This window comes from Chelonia mydas, chromosome 2 (assembly GCF_015237465.2).
Source record: "Chelonia mydas isolate rCheMyd1 chromosome 2, rCheMyd1.pri.v2, whole genome shotgun sequence".
Classification (NCBI taxonomy): domain Eukaryota; kingdom Metazoa; phylum Chordata; order Testudines; family Cheloniidae; genus Chelonia; species Chelonia mydas.
The window spans coordinates 64,791,934-64,808,081 of record NC_057850.1 but is presented as its reverse complement, the minus strand read 5'-3'; the positions used below and the strand labels follow the sequence as shown (position 1 = coordinate 64,808,081).

At 41.6% G+C, this 16,148-nt stretch overlaps 1 long non-coding RNA gene across 2 annotated transcripts; it reads left to right on the top strand.

The window, feature by feature from the left end:
• Positions 1–6,924: 6,924 nt before the first annotated feature.
• Positions 6,925–14,830, top strand: LOC122464466. 2 transcript variants are annotated; one of them, XR_006288515.1, is made up of 4 exons: positions 6,925–7,162; positions 12,379–12,446; positions 13,992–14,049; positions 14,565–14,830. It is a non-coding gene; the product is annotated as an uncharacterized LOC122464466 (long non-coding RNA). The 2 variants fall into 2 exon arrangements; XR_006288516.1 differs by having other exon boundaries at positions 13,963–14,049.
• Positions 14,831–16,148: the final 1,318 nt, after the last annotated feature.

Here is a 16,148-nt window from a genome sequence, read left to right as displayed (position 1 = left end):
GTTTATAGTTCAAGTTTAGCAATATATGAGATGACTAGCCAACATACAGACGGTGGTAGCTGGTGCCCCAAGTACTTACCATAGTTCCCTGACTTTTCTGCCACAGCACCCTACCACACTTTATGCTCTCCCTGCAGATTGACTAAATTTTCAAGGAAGTCAGGGGAAGATTTGGGCTGGGAATGACAGATTAATAGGAAAATGGGAAGAAAAAGATTGTTTTCCCTCTCCAATCATCTGTCACTGTCAAAATGAAAAGCATGGACACAGTTACAGCAGAGGGCAGGAGTAGGAGAAAACAGCATTAGCTCATTTTGCTGTTTTTGACTAGTCCCAGCCTTCCTCTCCCTCCTCCAGTCTAGCTCTTACCTCCTGATCTATCTTCCTCCTGTCTGCACACCACCAATTTAGTCAGGCTCCTGGCTGGATCTGGACACTCTAGTTCTGATCCAGCAAAGCTCCAAAGAATATACTGCACTTTCAGCACCTTACAGGATCAAAACCCTCTTTCATCAATTAACCCCTTTCTCATGCACATCCTTATAATCCTTTCTCCCCACTCACCTACACTCAATTCTGCCATTTCCCTCCCCTTTCAGAAACTTTGACCCCATCAGATTCTCCATCTAACCTAACCCATTCCTGCTCAGAAATCTCCTTCAGCCTGACCCCACCATATTCCAGATCTTCTTTCCCTTTAGCTCAAAACCTAGAACTCATCCTTTCCTATTCATCTCACATATACCTCTGAAGCCCCGCCCCCTTTGACCTCACTCTTCCCTCTGGCTCAGAATCCAAGGTCCTGCTCACCTAAACTTCCAGGCTCAGAACCTTTTCCTGTGCTACCTACTTCACTATAGGCTGAGAACTTCTGGAGCTCAGAAACATCCTTCCATCCCACCTGACTCAGAAACTGTTCCTCTCGCGTTCTTACCACTCTGTACCCACTCTGTACCCACCTCATACACACACTGTTAGAACCCTGCCTGGGGCTGCTGACTGATTCTTGCTGGCTCACTAGCACCATCTTGGATAAAAATAGGTGGGAGTGGCTTTCTGGGCAGAGGTGACTAGGGTCTAGGACAGAGAGGTTCTGGAGGGAATTCCTAAGAGCAGCCTACCTTATTGTGTTATCATTATTTTGACTTCCAATAAAAGAAGAACCCAGGGAGAAGGGTCAGTCTGAGCACTAATCCAGTGTGTGTGTGTGTGTGTTCTGATATCAGGGTACTCCCTCTGCTTAGAGAGGGATAAGGATGCAGAGAAGTCACCTTCTCTATGCATTCTTTAGTGACTCAGTGGTAGGTTTTAGGGGTCTAGTTTCAAGAATTGGAAATTCAATCTAGTCTTAAAGGGAATTCCACTGAAAAAGGGCTACTTGATTATATGACAGTGTCATTACACATCTGCTTTTTCTTGTCAATAGTCTGATTTCTGAGTGACTACATTACAAGACCAAAGTTAGAGTAGTTTATCACAATGAGGGCACTGGATCTCCAATGAGGAAAAAGGAGTGGCTGTAATATTGCTGTTATAATACAAATGTAATCAAGACAAATTAAGCTTGGATTGGTTTCAGAGTAGCAGCTGTGTTAGTCTGTATTCGCAAAAAGAAAAGGACGACTTGTGGCACCTTAGAGACTAACAAATTTATTTGAGCATAAGCTTTTGTGAGCTACAGCTCACTTCATGGAATGCATCCGATGAAGTGAGCTGTAGCTCACGAAAGCTTATGCTCAAATAAATTGGTTAGTCTCTGAGGTGCCACAAGTCCTCCTGTTCTTTAAGCTTTGATTGTAGTTCAGACTCTTGCCACTAGGACCTCAAATCTTGGCATCCCACCAATATCAGCAATGGCATTTGGACAAGTTAGAAGATTCAGATAGTAAGTGATGTCTCACCAGTCATTTGGGATCTCACTTACTATTTTGAAAAAGAAGCTGAAGCTCTACAGTCATTTTGTAGGCACACCTCTGTGCTTATTTTTGCACGTATCCTCACAGTAAATGAACATGAAATTGGGTACATGTGAGCATTTTATCCCAGCTCACTATACAGTGATTGTCATTAAAATGCCAACATTTTCCAATAGTTCTCAAGCTGTACTAAGACACAACAGTATTTCCCTCTACTTAGAACATGTGTTGAGAAATAGCCCTGGTACTAAAATGTTTTATAGCAATTATCTGGCTTTTGTCTTCTAAACTATGTAAATGGAAATTCCTGATATGCAGTTGCAAGATATAGTTAGAAGATACGTGCTTCTAATGATTTTGCGAATTTATTCAAATGTGTACACATTTACAATCTACTACCATTTTGTTAGAGGGTATCACAGGTGTGGCAGCTGTTTACAGTATAATTATTGGATGTAGCAGAGGACCTAGCCCACCAGCTTCATATCGTTCCATAACGTCCTAATTGACTCAGAAACCCTGCTAACTCTTCTCCACCACATGAAAAGCATCCCAACCTTCACATTCCCACCACTCCACACAAAAGTGATGAGTTGGTTAGAACTGTGTAAAACCAGTGTGGATTTTAGGAATTTTTGGGGCGATTCATTGTGTAGGTTTTTATATTCATCTAATTTTGTGAACCATGTCATTTTGAGGACCCAGAGACTTTTTTTCCTTTCTAAATATCACGCTGTGCAATTCTCTTCAATGTGAAATTTCCCACTCAGGAGATTTGCTCCAGAAGCACGGTGGAAATGTAAAGTCAGTGGGAGTTTTCCTTTTGTAAGGACTGCAGAATTTGACCCTTGGGCAAAACTCCCAGAGCAAAGCCAAAGTCAGCAGACTGAAAATCTGATGGATAGAAATCTTCTTATCCCATGTCCCCTTGCTCCACATTCCAGGCCGGCTGTGGGACTGCAAATAGCCCTTAACTATGCTAATGTAATTGAGACAATTTTAAATTTTCTTGAACAAAGAAAAAAATCCTTTAAAAAAAAAAAGAGCTCCCTCTCTCTGTCTGAAGGCTGTCTGTCTCCTTCTGCATGTCAGCTGAAAGTTCGATCTCACATCCTCCTTCCTTTTTTGACTTCCCGAAAAGACCGCCCCTTTGTAACTAAGCTTACAGGCTGCTCCTTATATCCTCTTCTGGTGGTCACTTTGTATGACTCATGTTCCTTACTCCCAGTCTACCAAGCTGGTAATTTCCATTATGGGAAATTTGCACATTGAGCAATAAGCTAAAACCCTTTCAATTCTGGATGTCACTTTATGCAAAACAATGTCTCTTCTCTTCCCATGTGCAGGTCTTAGTCTTTTGTTTAGCAAATTTTTTTTCAATAAATAGGGGGTGTGTCTGCAAAAATTTCTGCCTCTTATGAGCTGGAAGGTCATATAGCAGTAATAGGATTTATTCAGATAACAGATATTGACCTATTTTATTTTAAGATCATTGGCTCACGACAGAATAACACGTGCATCTAGATAGTTCTGTCACACCTGCTCCTTATTTCCTTACTTGACTTGTGTAGGTACAATACAATGTGATAATGTCATTATGCCTTTCACAGACTGGATTCAGCTACTCCAGAAGAAGGAGCAGCAAGTCTAAAAATAGCAGCCTTTTGATTTCTTCATGTACTATAGAAATCAAATTGTGCAAGGCTAGGAATTATGGAGAAACTTGATGCCACCATGTCAGGAATCAGAGCCTGCAGCAGAGCCAGTCTGGAAGAAGAGCTGGCAGCTGAGCCAGTCTCCAGGCAACCTAATAAGTACAGCTGGCCTATAAAAGGATGCCTGATTGGCTACACCACCTGATTGGTTGGAAAGAGTCAGGAGACCAACCCTTAAGCCCAGCAGCAGCAGTTCAGTGGCTGCTTAAAGCATTTGCCCATGGCAGCTCCTACTCCTATCTAGCGTCACTCCAAGTAAATGGGCACAACCACCCATATCCTGGTCACTGACACCTTGAGGAGTTACCTTGATCTGGTAGCTATGGATTCTTCAAAGGACAATATCTCTCTGACAGAGACAGTGGAAGCCCTACAGACCTCACAGGCCCAGTTTGCCACCCTGCAGGTGCAGAATGGGGTCATGCAAGTTCAAGCCAAACCTCCTTCAGCTCCAAACCCCACTGCCTGAGAGCCCAAGCGCCCCATAACTGACAAGTTCAAAGGCGATTGCCACAGTGGGTTTTCTGGGTTCCTAAATTGGTATCTGCTCCTATTTCTACTATGACCACAGTTGTACGCCACTGACCAAGCCTGAGTGGAATTGATTATCAGCCTGCTTACTGGGGAGGCCCTGGCTTGGGTGTCTCCATTCCTGGAAAACTCAAGCCCCCTTCTGGGAAAAATTGAGGACATTCTTTTGAGTTTTGGCAGTGATCTTTGATGATCCGAGACATGAGCATATGGCCAAAGCCACACATCAGGTGCTGCTGCAGAGATGCCGGCCAGGTGCTAAATATGCAGCAGAGTTCCATACTTGGTAGTAGATACCAAGTGAAATGAGGCTGCCTGGCATTATCCTTTCCCGCTTGGCCTAAATGATAATATTCAAGATGAACTGGCATGGGTGGAATTCCATCCCGCCTGGATCCCTTAGTTCAGTGGTTCTCAAAGCTGGTCTGCTGCTTGTTCAGGGAAAGTCCCTGGCGGGCCGGACCGGTTTGTTTACCTGCCCCATCCGCAGGTTTGGCCGACCGCGGCTCCAGGCCAATGTGGGCTGTGGGAAGCGGCGCCCTTCCCGCAGCCCCCTTGGCCTGGAGTGGTGAACCGTGGCCAGTGGGAGCTGTGATCGGCCGAACCTGTGGACACGGCAGGTAAACAAACCAGTCTGGCCCGCCAGGGGCTTTCCGTGAACAAGCAGCGGACTGGCTTTGAGAACCACTGCCTTAGCTGACCTACGCATCAAGATCGACAACTACCTGACCGACTGCAACTAAGAAAAAAGATGGTCCTCCTTGCTCCCACCAGCCCTCTGGCTCTGCACTGCCATCACTAGTCCCCTCTCTGTCATCTAAACCCATGAAAGTCGATCCTCAATTCTGGCAAATTAGTGGAAGGCTCCAGTATGTGGTGGACTGGGAAGGTTATGGTCTGGACAAGCAGTTTTCAAGTATATAAAAGGTTGTTACAAGGAGGAAGAAGAAAAATTGTTTTTCTTAACCTCTGAGGATAGGACAAGAAGCAATGGACTTCAATTGCAGCTTGAAAGGTTTAGGTTGGACATTAGGAAAAACTACCTGTCAGGGTGGTTAAGCACTGGAATAAATTGCCTAGGGAGGTTGTGGAATCTTCATCATTGGAGATTTTTAAGAGCAGGTTAGACAAACACCTGTCAGGAATGGTCTAGATAATACTTAGTCCTTCCAAGAGTGCAGGGGACTGGACTAGATGACCTCTCGAGGTCCCTTCCAGTTCTATGATTCTTGGGAACTGGTAGAGAACATCCATGCCCTGGACCTTTTGCAAGAGTTCCATCGGAAGTATCCCAAGAAACCAAGCCTAGAGGCACCCTGCAGCTGGCAGGGGAGTACAGTCTTTTGAAGCAGGGCCTGCAGCAGAATCAGTCTCTAGGCAACCTAATGAGTGCAGCAGGCCTGCAATAGGCTTCCTGACTGGCTACACCACCCGATTGATTGGAACAGTCAGCAGACCAGCTCTGAAGCCCAGTAACAGTTCAGTGGCTCTCAAAGCATTCAGCTGTGTCTGCAATAGCTGCTGTGCCTGCTTATTCCCAACACTGCCCCTGCCTTGCCTCACTCCAGGTGACACAGCCCTGATCCTTGGCTCCAGTTCTTGACTTCAACTCTGACTTGGCTCTGGCATCCGGCCTCTGACTCTGGGCTCTGATTCCTGACTACTGAGTCCTTCTCTGGCCAGTAAACCTGACTCCTGCTCTAGCCACTGGCATGACCACCCATATCTCAGTCATTGACAAAGCCTACCTCGATTGCTGTTACAGGCAGGGGAGTCAAATCCATCCCCACTTTTTCTTAAAGAAAATATTTTGTAATACCATAGATAAAATACCACTATGGCTGCTCTCACTGATGTGCCTAGCACAGTTATTGGGTACTCAATAATACTAGAGGGCTGCACATGTTGTTGGATTATGTGGTCCACACTGTATGCCAGGGGTTCATCAAACTGGGGGGGTTGTGACTCCTCAGGGGGGTCCCAAGGTGTTTAAATGGGGGTTGTGAGCTGTCAGCAATGTGGGGCTGACAGCCCTAAGCCCCCATTAAATTAAATTACCCCCCCCCCCTTTTTTAATGTATAAGGGAGGGTCACACTCAGAGGCTTGTTGTGTGAAAGGGGTCATCAATACAAAAACTTTTGAAAAGGAAAGAGATTAATTTATGAAGCTTCTGCCTGTGATATGCGTAGGCAGCAGTAGAAGGCACCAGAGAGCTTCCTCTGCCAGCAACACCCAATAGGCTACACAGGTGTCTGATTTTTCCTCTGATTTATACCAGTGGAAAACCAGATGTGACATTAAGCCAAAAAGGGTTAAATGACTAGCAGGCTAAATGACCCAACTTCAATCTGTAGAGATGTGTTAGAAAAGTATGTAAATGGTAATTAGGGCAATTTCATGTTAAATAGACTAAAGCTTTGAAATGCAAACCTGTATTGTTAGAGAATTAGAGGTAATACTAATTGTATGTATTTACTTATATCTTGTTAGGTGTTAACCATGTAAACAGATGGTTCCTGTCTGTTACTGTGTCTATTGATTCAGAGATGAAAAGGGAATATTAAAATGTAAATGAAACCTGAATGTAATAATTTCATTGTCTATATTTTTCTTTGAAGTTTGTAGTAAATTGTCTATGAACTGCTTAATGCATAATTATCTTATGCTAATGAATGCAACTAGTTACCTGTGTATACATAGGAAATAGGTGATTCTACTTAAAAGTCACAATGCTTCACCCAAGGAACACCTGTTGTCAAGAGGCTGTCAATGGCCTGCCAGAGTTCTATAAAAAGAACTCTTGGGCCCTGATCCTTTTATCTCAGATGTGCTTAAGCTTCATCAGAGGAAGTTTGAGTCGCAAGACTGAGATCTTCAGTCTCATCTGGATCACCTTGACATTGGATTGTAACCTATGGGCTAATTCTAAAAGAACTCTTTGCAGCTCTAAAGCTCACCATCTCTACTATAAAGCTGACCTAAGAACTCTATTCATGTCTGTATGTATAATGATCTTTTAACCAATACTCTCTCTTTTTTTTCCTTTTTAATATACTTTAGCTTCTTAATAAGAATTAGCTGTAAGCATGTATTTGGGTAAGATCTAAGATATTCATTAACCTGGTGGGTAATGTGTCTGATCCTTTGGGATTGGTAGAACTTTTTATATGATGACCAAGGTTTTCAATAATGCTCATCTATTTGACTTGGCTGTCTGGGTGGGAGCTCAAGGCTGGGTTGCTTTAAGGGAACTGTGGGTTTTGGCTTCTGGGTAACCAATAAGATATTATAGAAGCTGGCTTGTTGCTAGCTTGGTGAATCTAAGTAGTAGAATAACCACCAGTTCGGGGGATTGTCTGCCCTATTTGCAGTTTGCTCTAATTGAGAAATCTCAGCGTGGCCCCCCAGGACTCTGGTCACACCAGGCATTTCTAGCTTTTCCATTTTCACCAAAATCAGTGGGGTTCTGCCCTTTGATGCCTAGAACATTCCTTGGAGTTTTGGGCTTGATTGGATGCAGTGTTCAGAAGATATTGCCTTACAGGCAGACAGAGAAATGCCATCACACTGAGTGCAGGGCCTTGTTTTATTTGGCCAATAACTTTCTACTTTAAAAAAAGTAGTCATGGTATACCTTTAGCATGACTTGGGCCCTATTATTTTTAATAGGGTTTGTCAGTTTAACTGCTCGTGCCTTAGAAATATCGGTTAGAAAGAGTGGTGCAGATCTGCAATACATTGATTTATTGTTTGGTGAGAATTAGTATGGACTAAACTGTACTAGAGAACAGGGTTTCTGTTTTTTAAGCAATTAGATTTCATTCAACCTTTTCTTGAAAAAACAAATATATTTAACAGCCTCTCCTGCCATAGGGTCCCAGTCCTGATCTGCCTTGTGCTATCCAATGAATACCTGCCCAGCCCTAAAGACAACATGGAGAGGGATTCCTGGTTCTAAAATGCACCCCAGACCCAACAGGAAAGCCCACAAGAGGGTATAGATAGCATCAGTGCACATACTGTGATTGATAGCATGCACTAGCGAGAGGCAGATATTAGCAGTAATAGCAGATACACCTAGCAGCACTTCCTTCTTGGCCATGAGTCAGAGCCAATGCTGGCAGAATTGCCACAGAGTATATGGGTTAGACTGTGCCTTTAATGTCACAGTCTTGAGGAGGAGGGGATGTGGCACTATTCTGCCCATAAAAAGAGCACCAGAGAGATTATGCCAATTTATCCTTGAGCCACTCCTACACATGGAGGTTCATGCATACCTTGCAGCAGACATTGGTCTGCTGAGAATGCTCTGGCTCTACTCTGTGAGCCAAAGCGGAGGAGCAAGCAAGGCCATGAATTTCTTATGGCAGCCTGAGCAAGTAGTCCCTGCTCTCGCCACAGTGCAGGCAAAGGAACTGCTATTATGTTCCCTCAAAACCTACACCAGGTGTAGGCGAATTTCTTCTTCACCTCTGTGCAGCTGCTCAGGGGCCACTAACGATCCAGCTTTATGTGTAGCTGAGACCACGCTGCTTCCTCTGCCCTCACGGCTCCCACCAGTAATGTCATTATTTGACCCATAATATTTAGAGTGTATAAAATGGGCATAATTTGTTCCCACTGTTAGTGATAGCCTCATAATTCAGGTGCAGTGGAGCAAGCAGGGAAATGAGTGAGTTATGAAAGGCAATTGATGATAAGTGGCAATAAGAAATGTACTTAGAGGCTGCTTATTATAATGTCTGTTTGTGCAGTGATGGTTGATAACAAATGTCCCTGGTGAAGAGACACTTTGCCTTTTGCTGCTTTTCCCTATATACTTTGTAGATCTCTGTTAACATCAGCCATCAAAAGAACCAGAGAAAGCAATACAAAAAGAAAGCTGTAGCTCACAGGTCAGCAATAGATTGTATTGTTATGGCATTGCAATCAGAAGATACAATTACATCAGTGAAATATGTAAAACCTATGTTGGAAACTTGAATAATAAAGAACAAAAACAGGAAACAAAAGTTTAGTACAGTTGCAAGGTATCTGCTTCTAGCTCAGCGTCCTCTAACTTGCCTGTAAAGTGACTGATTACATAACATCTCCACCTAGTGGCATTTTATGAACTGGCACTTGCATAATGTATTGTACAGCAGTAATAGAATTTCTCTTGATATTTGTGGGGTTTATTTCCATTACTATAAGTGCCTTTTGGAACGATAATTGTATCCTCCTTAAAAGTATTCTTCTTCTTTGTAAAATAAATATAGGGCTTTTGAAAGTTATTGTACTAATAGCACTTGAGGAGGAAGTCTTTATTTTAGTCGGACTAAAGGTAGTTTAGGCAGAGAGTGGAAAGGTAGCCTTCCCCACTACTCTGCCAGTTTAACTCACCTCTGTCTTTGAGGGTTCAGATAAAATCCTGGCCTCATTGGAGTCAATGGGAGAGTTGCTGCTGACTTCCACAGGGCCAGGATTTCCTCCTTCCTCTCTAGTAATGAGCAAAGCAGTTTGGTCTGTACTAATCCTGGGAGGGAATGATCAGCACTACTCTGCTTCTTCCCTGTTGCACTACAACTTCTCTGATCTCCCCATTTCAAAGAGAAAACTTATTGTTAGGAGATGGGATTGTGACATCAAAGGTAGTTTGTTGCATCCTCCACTTCCCCATTATTTTCTCTGCCTCCTTCTGGCTCTGTAGCTGTTCCACAACAGATTATTGTTTTTGGATTATGTGTTGGGGTTGTGATATCAGAGGTAAATTGACCAAAAAATAGTTCACTATTCTTTCAGTCTTCTCCTTCTTCCTTAGACAGTGGAACAGTCTCAAATGGTGGAGAAGACCCATTTTTGAAGCATTTGAAAGGAGACTGAGTAAAGTAGTAGCAAATATGCTGTAGAGAACAATCCTGCATTGCCATGGTAAAGTACTAGATGATCTAATAGGTAGATTTAAAAAATTTATTAAAGCTAATGCTAAAATTATCTAATACACAGGTTAAGGAGAGACTAATGCTTAAATTATCCAAAAGTACAAAGTTTGGTTTAAAAGTAATAAAATACATATAGTACATAATCTGCACTATCCCAAATTAAGGTTAATAAATTTTACAATACAGTTTAGATATTAGCATCCAAATATTCTGGTACATCACTCATAAAAGGTTATGCAAAGAGTAGTTTGTGGAAAACAAATATAGCAATGAGTGTAGATTGTCCCTTAGTAATTGAGAATTTAGGATAGGTAGTCCCTCAGTAAATAGAGGGTTCAGAGTGGTAGCCATGTTAGTCTGTATCAGCAAAAACAACAAGGAGTCCTTGTGGCACTTTTGGAAACTAACAAATTTATTTGGGCATAAGCTTTCGTGGGCTAGAACCCACTTCATCGGATGCATGGAGTGAAAATACAGGAGCAGGTATCAATACATGAAAGGATGGGGGGGGTTGCTTTACCAAGTTAGTGGACAGTCTAACAAGTTAAATCAATTAACAGCAGGATACCAGGGGAAGAAAAATAACTTTTGAATTTTGGTAAAGCAACCCCCATCCTTTCATGTATTGATACCTGCTCCTGTATTTTCACTCCATGCATTTGATGAATTGGGTTCTAGCCCACGAAAGCTTATGTCTAAATAAATTTGTTAGTCTCTAAGGTGCCACAAGGACTCCTCATTGTTTCAGTAAATACAGTCCATTGGAGAAGTATTTCAGCCACCTACTTACCGGTTTGCTTACGAACGTTTCCATATAAGAAGTAGAACATGCAACATTTCAGTTTCACTGATGAAAAATTGTAGTGGATGTGCAGCTGCTATGTAATGATCTAGTAACAATGATGGGTAATAATCTTATGAATACAGTATGTGACTTGGTTAGTCAGGTCAATCATTATATAGCTATACTGAGTTACTGGGCTTTTGTGTATGAATGTGGTGGTTTAGTTTAATAGGGAGCTGTTGGACAGACAAGGAAGAAGACAACACAGTGGTTTTAGATAAACAGCTTCCTAACAAACATTTGGGAGTGATTACAAAACAGATGAACTTTTAGCAGTGAATATGCTACTTCCAGGCTGCCGCTCAAAGTTACTGGCATATTGAGCAGTTAAAAAAGACTCCCTGGAGAGGGGGCTGGGGGGAGTTGTTCATGAGCTGGTCACCCAGGGGACAGACAGTCACAGAGACTGCAAGAATGTCTGAAGCAGTTGGGGGGCTTCCCAAACTTCCAGGCAATGGTAATCCTTAGGAAAGATAAGCATGTATATAGACTGTTCTTCATTGTGCAATCTTTTGCTCTGAAATGCTTTGGTTCTAAATAAACAATCCTTTGCTTTAAGAAGGCTATCTGGTCACTGGATATCAGTGGTCCTAGCTCCAGGAGGATACAGAACTGCAGCTATTGAACCTAACAAGTCAGGCCTCCTGAGGTAATCACAGTTGGTACAGAGGGGATTGCAGCCCCAAACCTGGCATGAGAATGAGAGAATCGCATGATTCTGCCCCCAAAGAGGTGATGGCTTGAGGCCTGAGAGGTGGAACTCAGAGACCAGGTAGCCTAGTATCTGTGACAAAAGTCACCAGGCCTTATGTTAACAGTTGGTATAAGTCTCTGGCTATGTCTACACTATGCAGCTTTTAGTGACGGGCTGTGTGGCTACAGCCGTGCCGTTAAAAGTCGTGCAGCGTAACTACTGTTTGTCAGCTCTCCAGCCGACAAAAACCTTCCACCTGCAACGAGTGGCGTTGGCATTGTTGGCAGAAAGAGCTGTTCACGCCGGTGCTTGTCGGCAAAACTTTTGTCTTTTTTGCGGGGGAGGGGCGTTTGTTTTTAACACCTCCTGAAAGACACAAGTTTTGTTGATCAGTTGCCAGTGTAGACATAGCCTGACAAAATCAATGTCAATCTTTTCCCTCCAATCCTCTCTTGTCTGAGGTTTCAGGCTTTTTCTGGGCATTGTGTGTCAGCTGTATCCTTTGGTCTGTGTACTTGATTTATAACCCAATTAGACTGACTCCTCAGAAGTTGTTTACCTTTCTTATGATGGACTGTAGTAAAAAGTGCATTCTAGGATTCAGTTGTCTTTGAAGAAAATAAATAAATAGTAGAAAGAAACATACCTAGCCCAAGACTCCCTAGTTTTTCATAGGCAAGCCCAAATCCTTAAAGTTACACAAAAGAAATCAGAAAATATGATGCTCTAACTTCTAGATTTCTGTGTTATTTTCAGGCTCTGTGTCAAATCCTGTCTGATTCTTACCATGGCAAAGGTGCAGCTCTCACATCCTCTGAGACCAGGTGACCTGCTTTATTTTGGCCAGTTATACCTAGGAGAATCTTTGAAGTTAATGTTTTAGTACTCTGCTACAATGAATTATATTTGCACTGGGACAATCTGTGTTTCTGAAGCTGTCCAATCTTGGGAAGCGGTTTTCTTTCTCTCCTGTTCCAAACATAGTAGTCACTGAACATTTCAAATTTAATTTAATATTGTATAGACCAGTGGTTCTCAAACTAGGGCCGCCACCTTTTTTCAGGGAAAGCCCCTGGCGGGCTGGGCCGGTTTGTTTACCTGCCACGTCCTCAGGTTTTGAGAACTACTGGTATAGACCACTGTTTCTTGAGAATGAACAGGTTGATGTCTACTTTCTATCTACAATTCCCCAGGAATTATAGACCAATCAACCTAAATTCAATACCTGTAAAGGTACTGGAACAGATTATTAAACAATCAGTCTGTAAGCACCTAGAAAATAATAGAATAAGTAATAGCCAACATATATTTGTCAAGAACAAATCATGCCAAACCAACCTAATGTCCTTTTTTGACTGGGTTACTAGCTTAGTGGACAGGGGAAAGCAATAGATGTGATATGTCTTGATTTTAGTAAGGCTTTAGACACAGTAGTCCCACATGATGTTCTCATAAGCGATCTAGGGAAATGCGGTCTAGATGAAATTACTATAAAATAGGTGCACGACTTGTTGAAAACCCATAGTCAAAGAGCAGTTATCAATGGCTGTCTGTCAAACTGGGAGGACATATCTAGTGGGATCCTGCAAGGGTCACTCCTGGGACTGGTAGTGTTCAATATTTTCATTAATTACTTGGATAATGGAGGGGAGGTTATGCTTATAATATTTATAGCTGACACGTTTTATTCATGCTGGCTATTCCTTATGACCCTATTATCCTCTATATGCTTTCAAATTAATTGTTTAATAATTTGTTCAATATCTTTCCAGATATTGAAGTTAGGCTGATAGGTACTAAATTGGACCTGGGAAATTATAGACCAATCTTTAAAAAGGGGAACATGTTTGCCCTTCTCCAGTCCTCTAGACCTCCCCCATCCTCTGGGAGTTCTCAAAGATAATTGCTAATGGTTTCGAGATTGCTTCAGCTAGTTCCTTAAGTATCCTAGGATGAATTTTATTAGGCCCTGCTGACTTGAATACATCTACCTTATCTAAATATTGTTTACCTGTTCTTTCCCTATTTTGGCTTCCGTTCCTTCCCCCTTGTTAATATTAATTGTGTTGAGTATCTGGTCACCATTAACCTTTTTAGTGAAGATTGAATCAGAATAGACATTGAACTGATCAGTCTTCTTGATGTAATTTATTATTAGCTCTTCTTCCCTACTAAGTAGAGGATCTATACTTTCCTTCATCTTTCTGTTGCTCCTTAGGTATTTAAAGAACCGCTTCTTGTTGCCTTTTATCTCCCTTGCTAGGTGTAAGTCATTCTGTGCACTAGCCTTTCTGATTTTGTCCTTACATGTTTATGCAATTCTTCTATATTCCTCCTTAGAAATTTTTCCATGTTTCCACTTTTGATAGTATTCTTTTGCAAGGACTTGACCTACTAAGGCCCAATAAGACTGATGCATGACTTCTGGTAAGTTTATTAACATGTAGGTTTTTATTTTTGTTAATGGGTTTTTCTGTCATATTTTTACTTTAAGAATAAATGTGCTTGCTTACACAAAGGCTGGGTAGTAATTTATGACTGCTGGCAGTTACAGAAGAGAGAGCCAACACAGACATTGGCCTGTTTAGACAGCCTGGCTTGCTGAGGATATTACAGTGTAAGCAGGGAACTGTATAGCCTCAAAAACTCGGAGAGGGAGGGAGAGAGAGACAGACCCAGGTCTCTACCCAAGAGGTATTGGCTGAGGAGCCTGGAGCCTAGACTCGGTATCCTCAAGAGACCATGGATGGGGAATACAGGTGCACTTGCCCTGGACTGGGATCATTGGTTCTCCATAATTCCAAGCAATAAGAAATATGACTTCTGGACAAATAGTTTTCCCCTCTGTCAAATAAGCAGATTTCAATAACATTTAGCATTGCGATTGTACAACTTTTGTTTTTAAATGATTTTATTGTGCTTTATTTTTTTTCCATTGGCAGCTGGTAGCAAAGGGAGTCTACTCAATCCCTGATCGTTGATATTGGCAAAGAGTGATGCAAAAGATCAGGATTCTAGTAAGTTTCACTTCAGAACAAATTGAAAAGAGGGAGCAGCTGGTGAAGCAGAAGCAAACTACACCTTTGGTGAAAGAGAACACAAATGAGAAGAAGTAGCAAACGACACAGAATTGGAGAAGTGGACACAATGTAGCATGAAGAGAAGGGTTATGGCTAATAGTTATTGCATTAAAAGTGTACTCTTAAAACTTGTGCAATATCATTTGTTTAAAGATAAGGCCCCCATTAAAACAGCATATTTAAAAAATAACTTTCATTAGTTTTAAGTGAATAACTAAAAGCAGTCAGCTGAACAGAGAAAAGTAGTTTTTAAAAAGTCAAAATTAAAAAACTCACAAAATGGTAGCTATTAGTATGAAAAAAATTACTGCACAGTGAAGAAGTTATGTAAATTACCAACAGAAAATTATCCTAATCTGCTCCAAGCATGTGACAAGCCATGTTGTATTACTCCAGCAGATGGAGCAGGAATTCAGAAGCAGCCTTTCTTTCAGTTTCTCCACAAATTTAAAAAGCAACAAAAAATGCACAGCTAAATTGTCCTTTGTCCAAACTAAGTACACTGCATTTTGCTATTGTGCAGTTGTGTGTAAACAAATTATTCTGTCCCTGTAAACATCACTAGAACTTTTTGTATCTGTTTCTTTTTTAAAGTTGGTAAAGGCTGTAGAACTAGCACTTAGCATGCTTATATCATGCACTGAAGGGAGAGACTTCAACCAAAGGAGGAGAGAGGAAAAAATATACTGAAAGAAGAGGGAAGAGAATAGAGAAATAAAAACTAGATGTTGGAAGAGAGGTATATTTTATTCCTAACCTGTTCCTAAACATAATGAGGAGACATGAAAAGAGGGGTAGAAAACAGAAGAATAGGTGAAATTATTTTATTTACAAACTGGTGTTCATATGGGTGTTCCTGCAGCCATACCATCTAAAGCTTCCGACCTCCTAAACGAAACAGGTTTAGTTTGGTCAGTAATTAGATGGCAGACTTCCAAGAAAAACCCATGAGCTGCAGAAAGTACTGTTAATATAGTGTTCTTCCCTCTGCTCTAAGTCAGTATTGAGACAGTGCTTTGGGAAAGTATATAGGGTCATTGTGCTACTGATGTGTGGGGCAGGGGGAGAGAGAGCACTGAGTTATAAAATGGAGGTTCTGACCACTTAAAGATCCCATGGCACTTTTCATAAGAGTTGCAAAGTCCCAGTGTCCTGGATGAATTCCAACTCACTTAATAACATTCTAACTAAACCACTACTGCATTTTTCAGCTGAATATAGTGTAGCATTTGCTACACTTCTACTACCTGCAGAATACAGAGAAACACTCAATTATTCCATTTTATTTAGAGATTTTTGAGGGCTACATTATAATGATCTAATCTGACTTCCTGCCCAGTATTTCACCATCAAGCCCCTAACTTCTGTTTGATCTTTTAGATAGACATGTAATCTTGATTTAGAGATTTCAAGAGACTGAAAATCTACCACATCCGTTTGTATGTT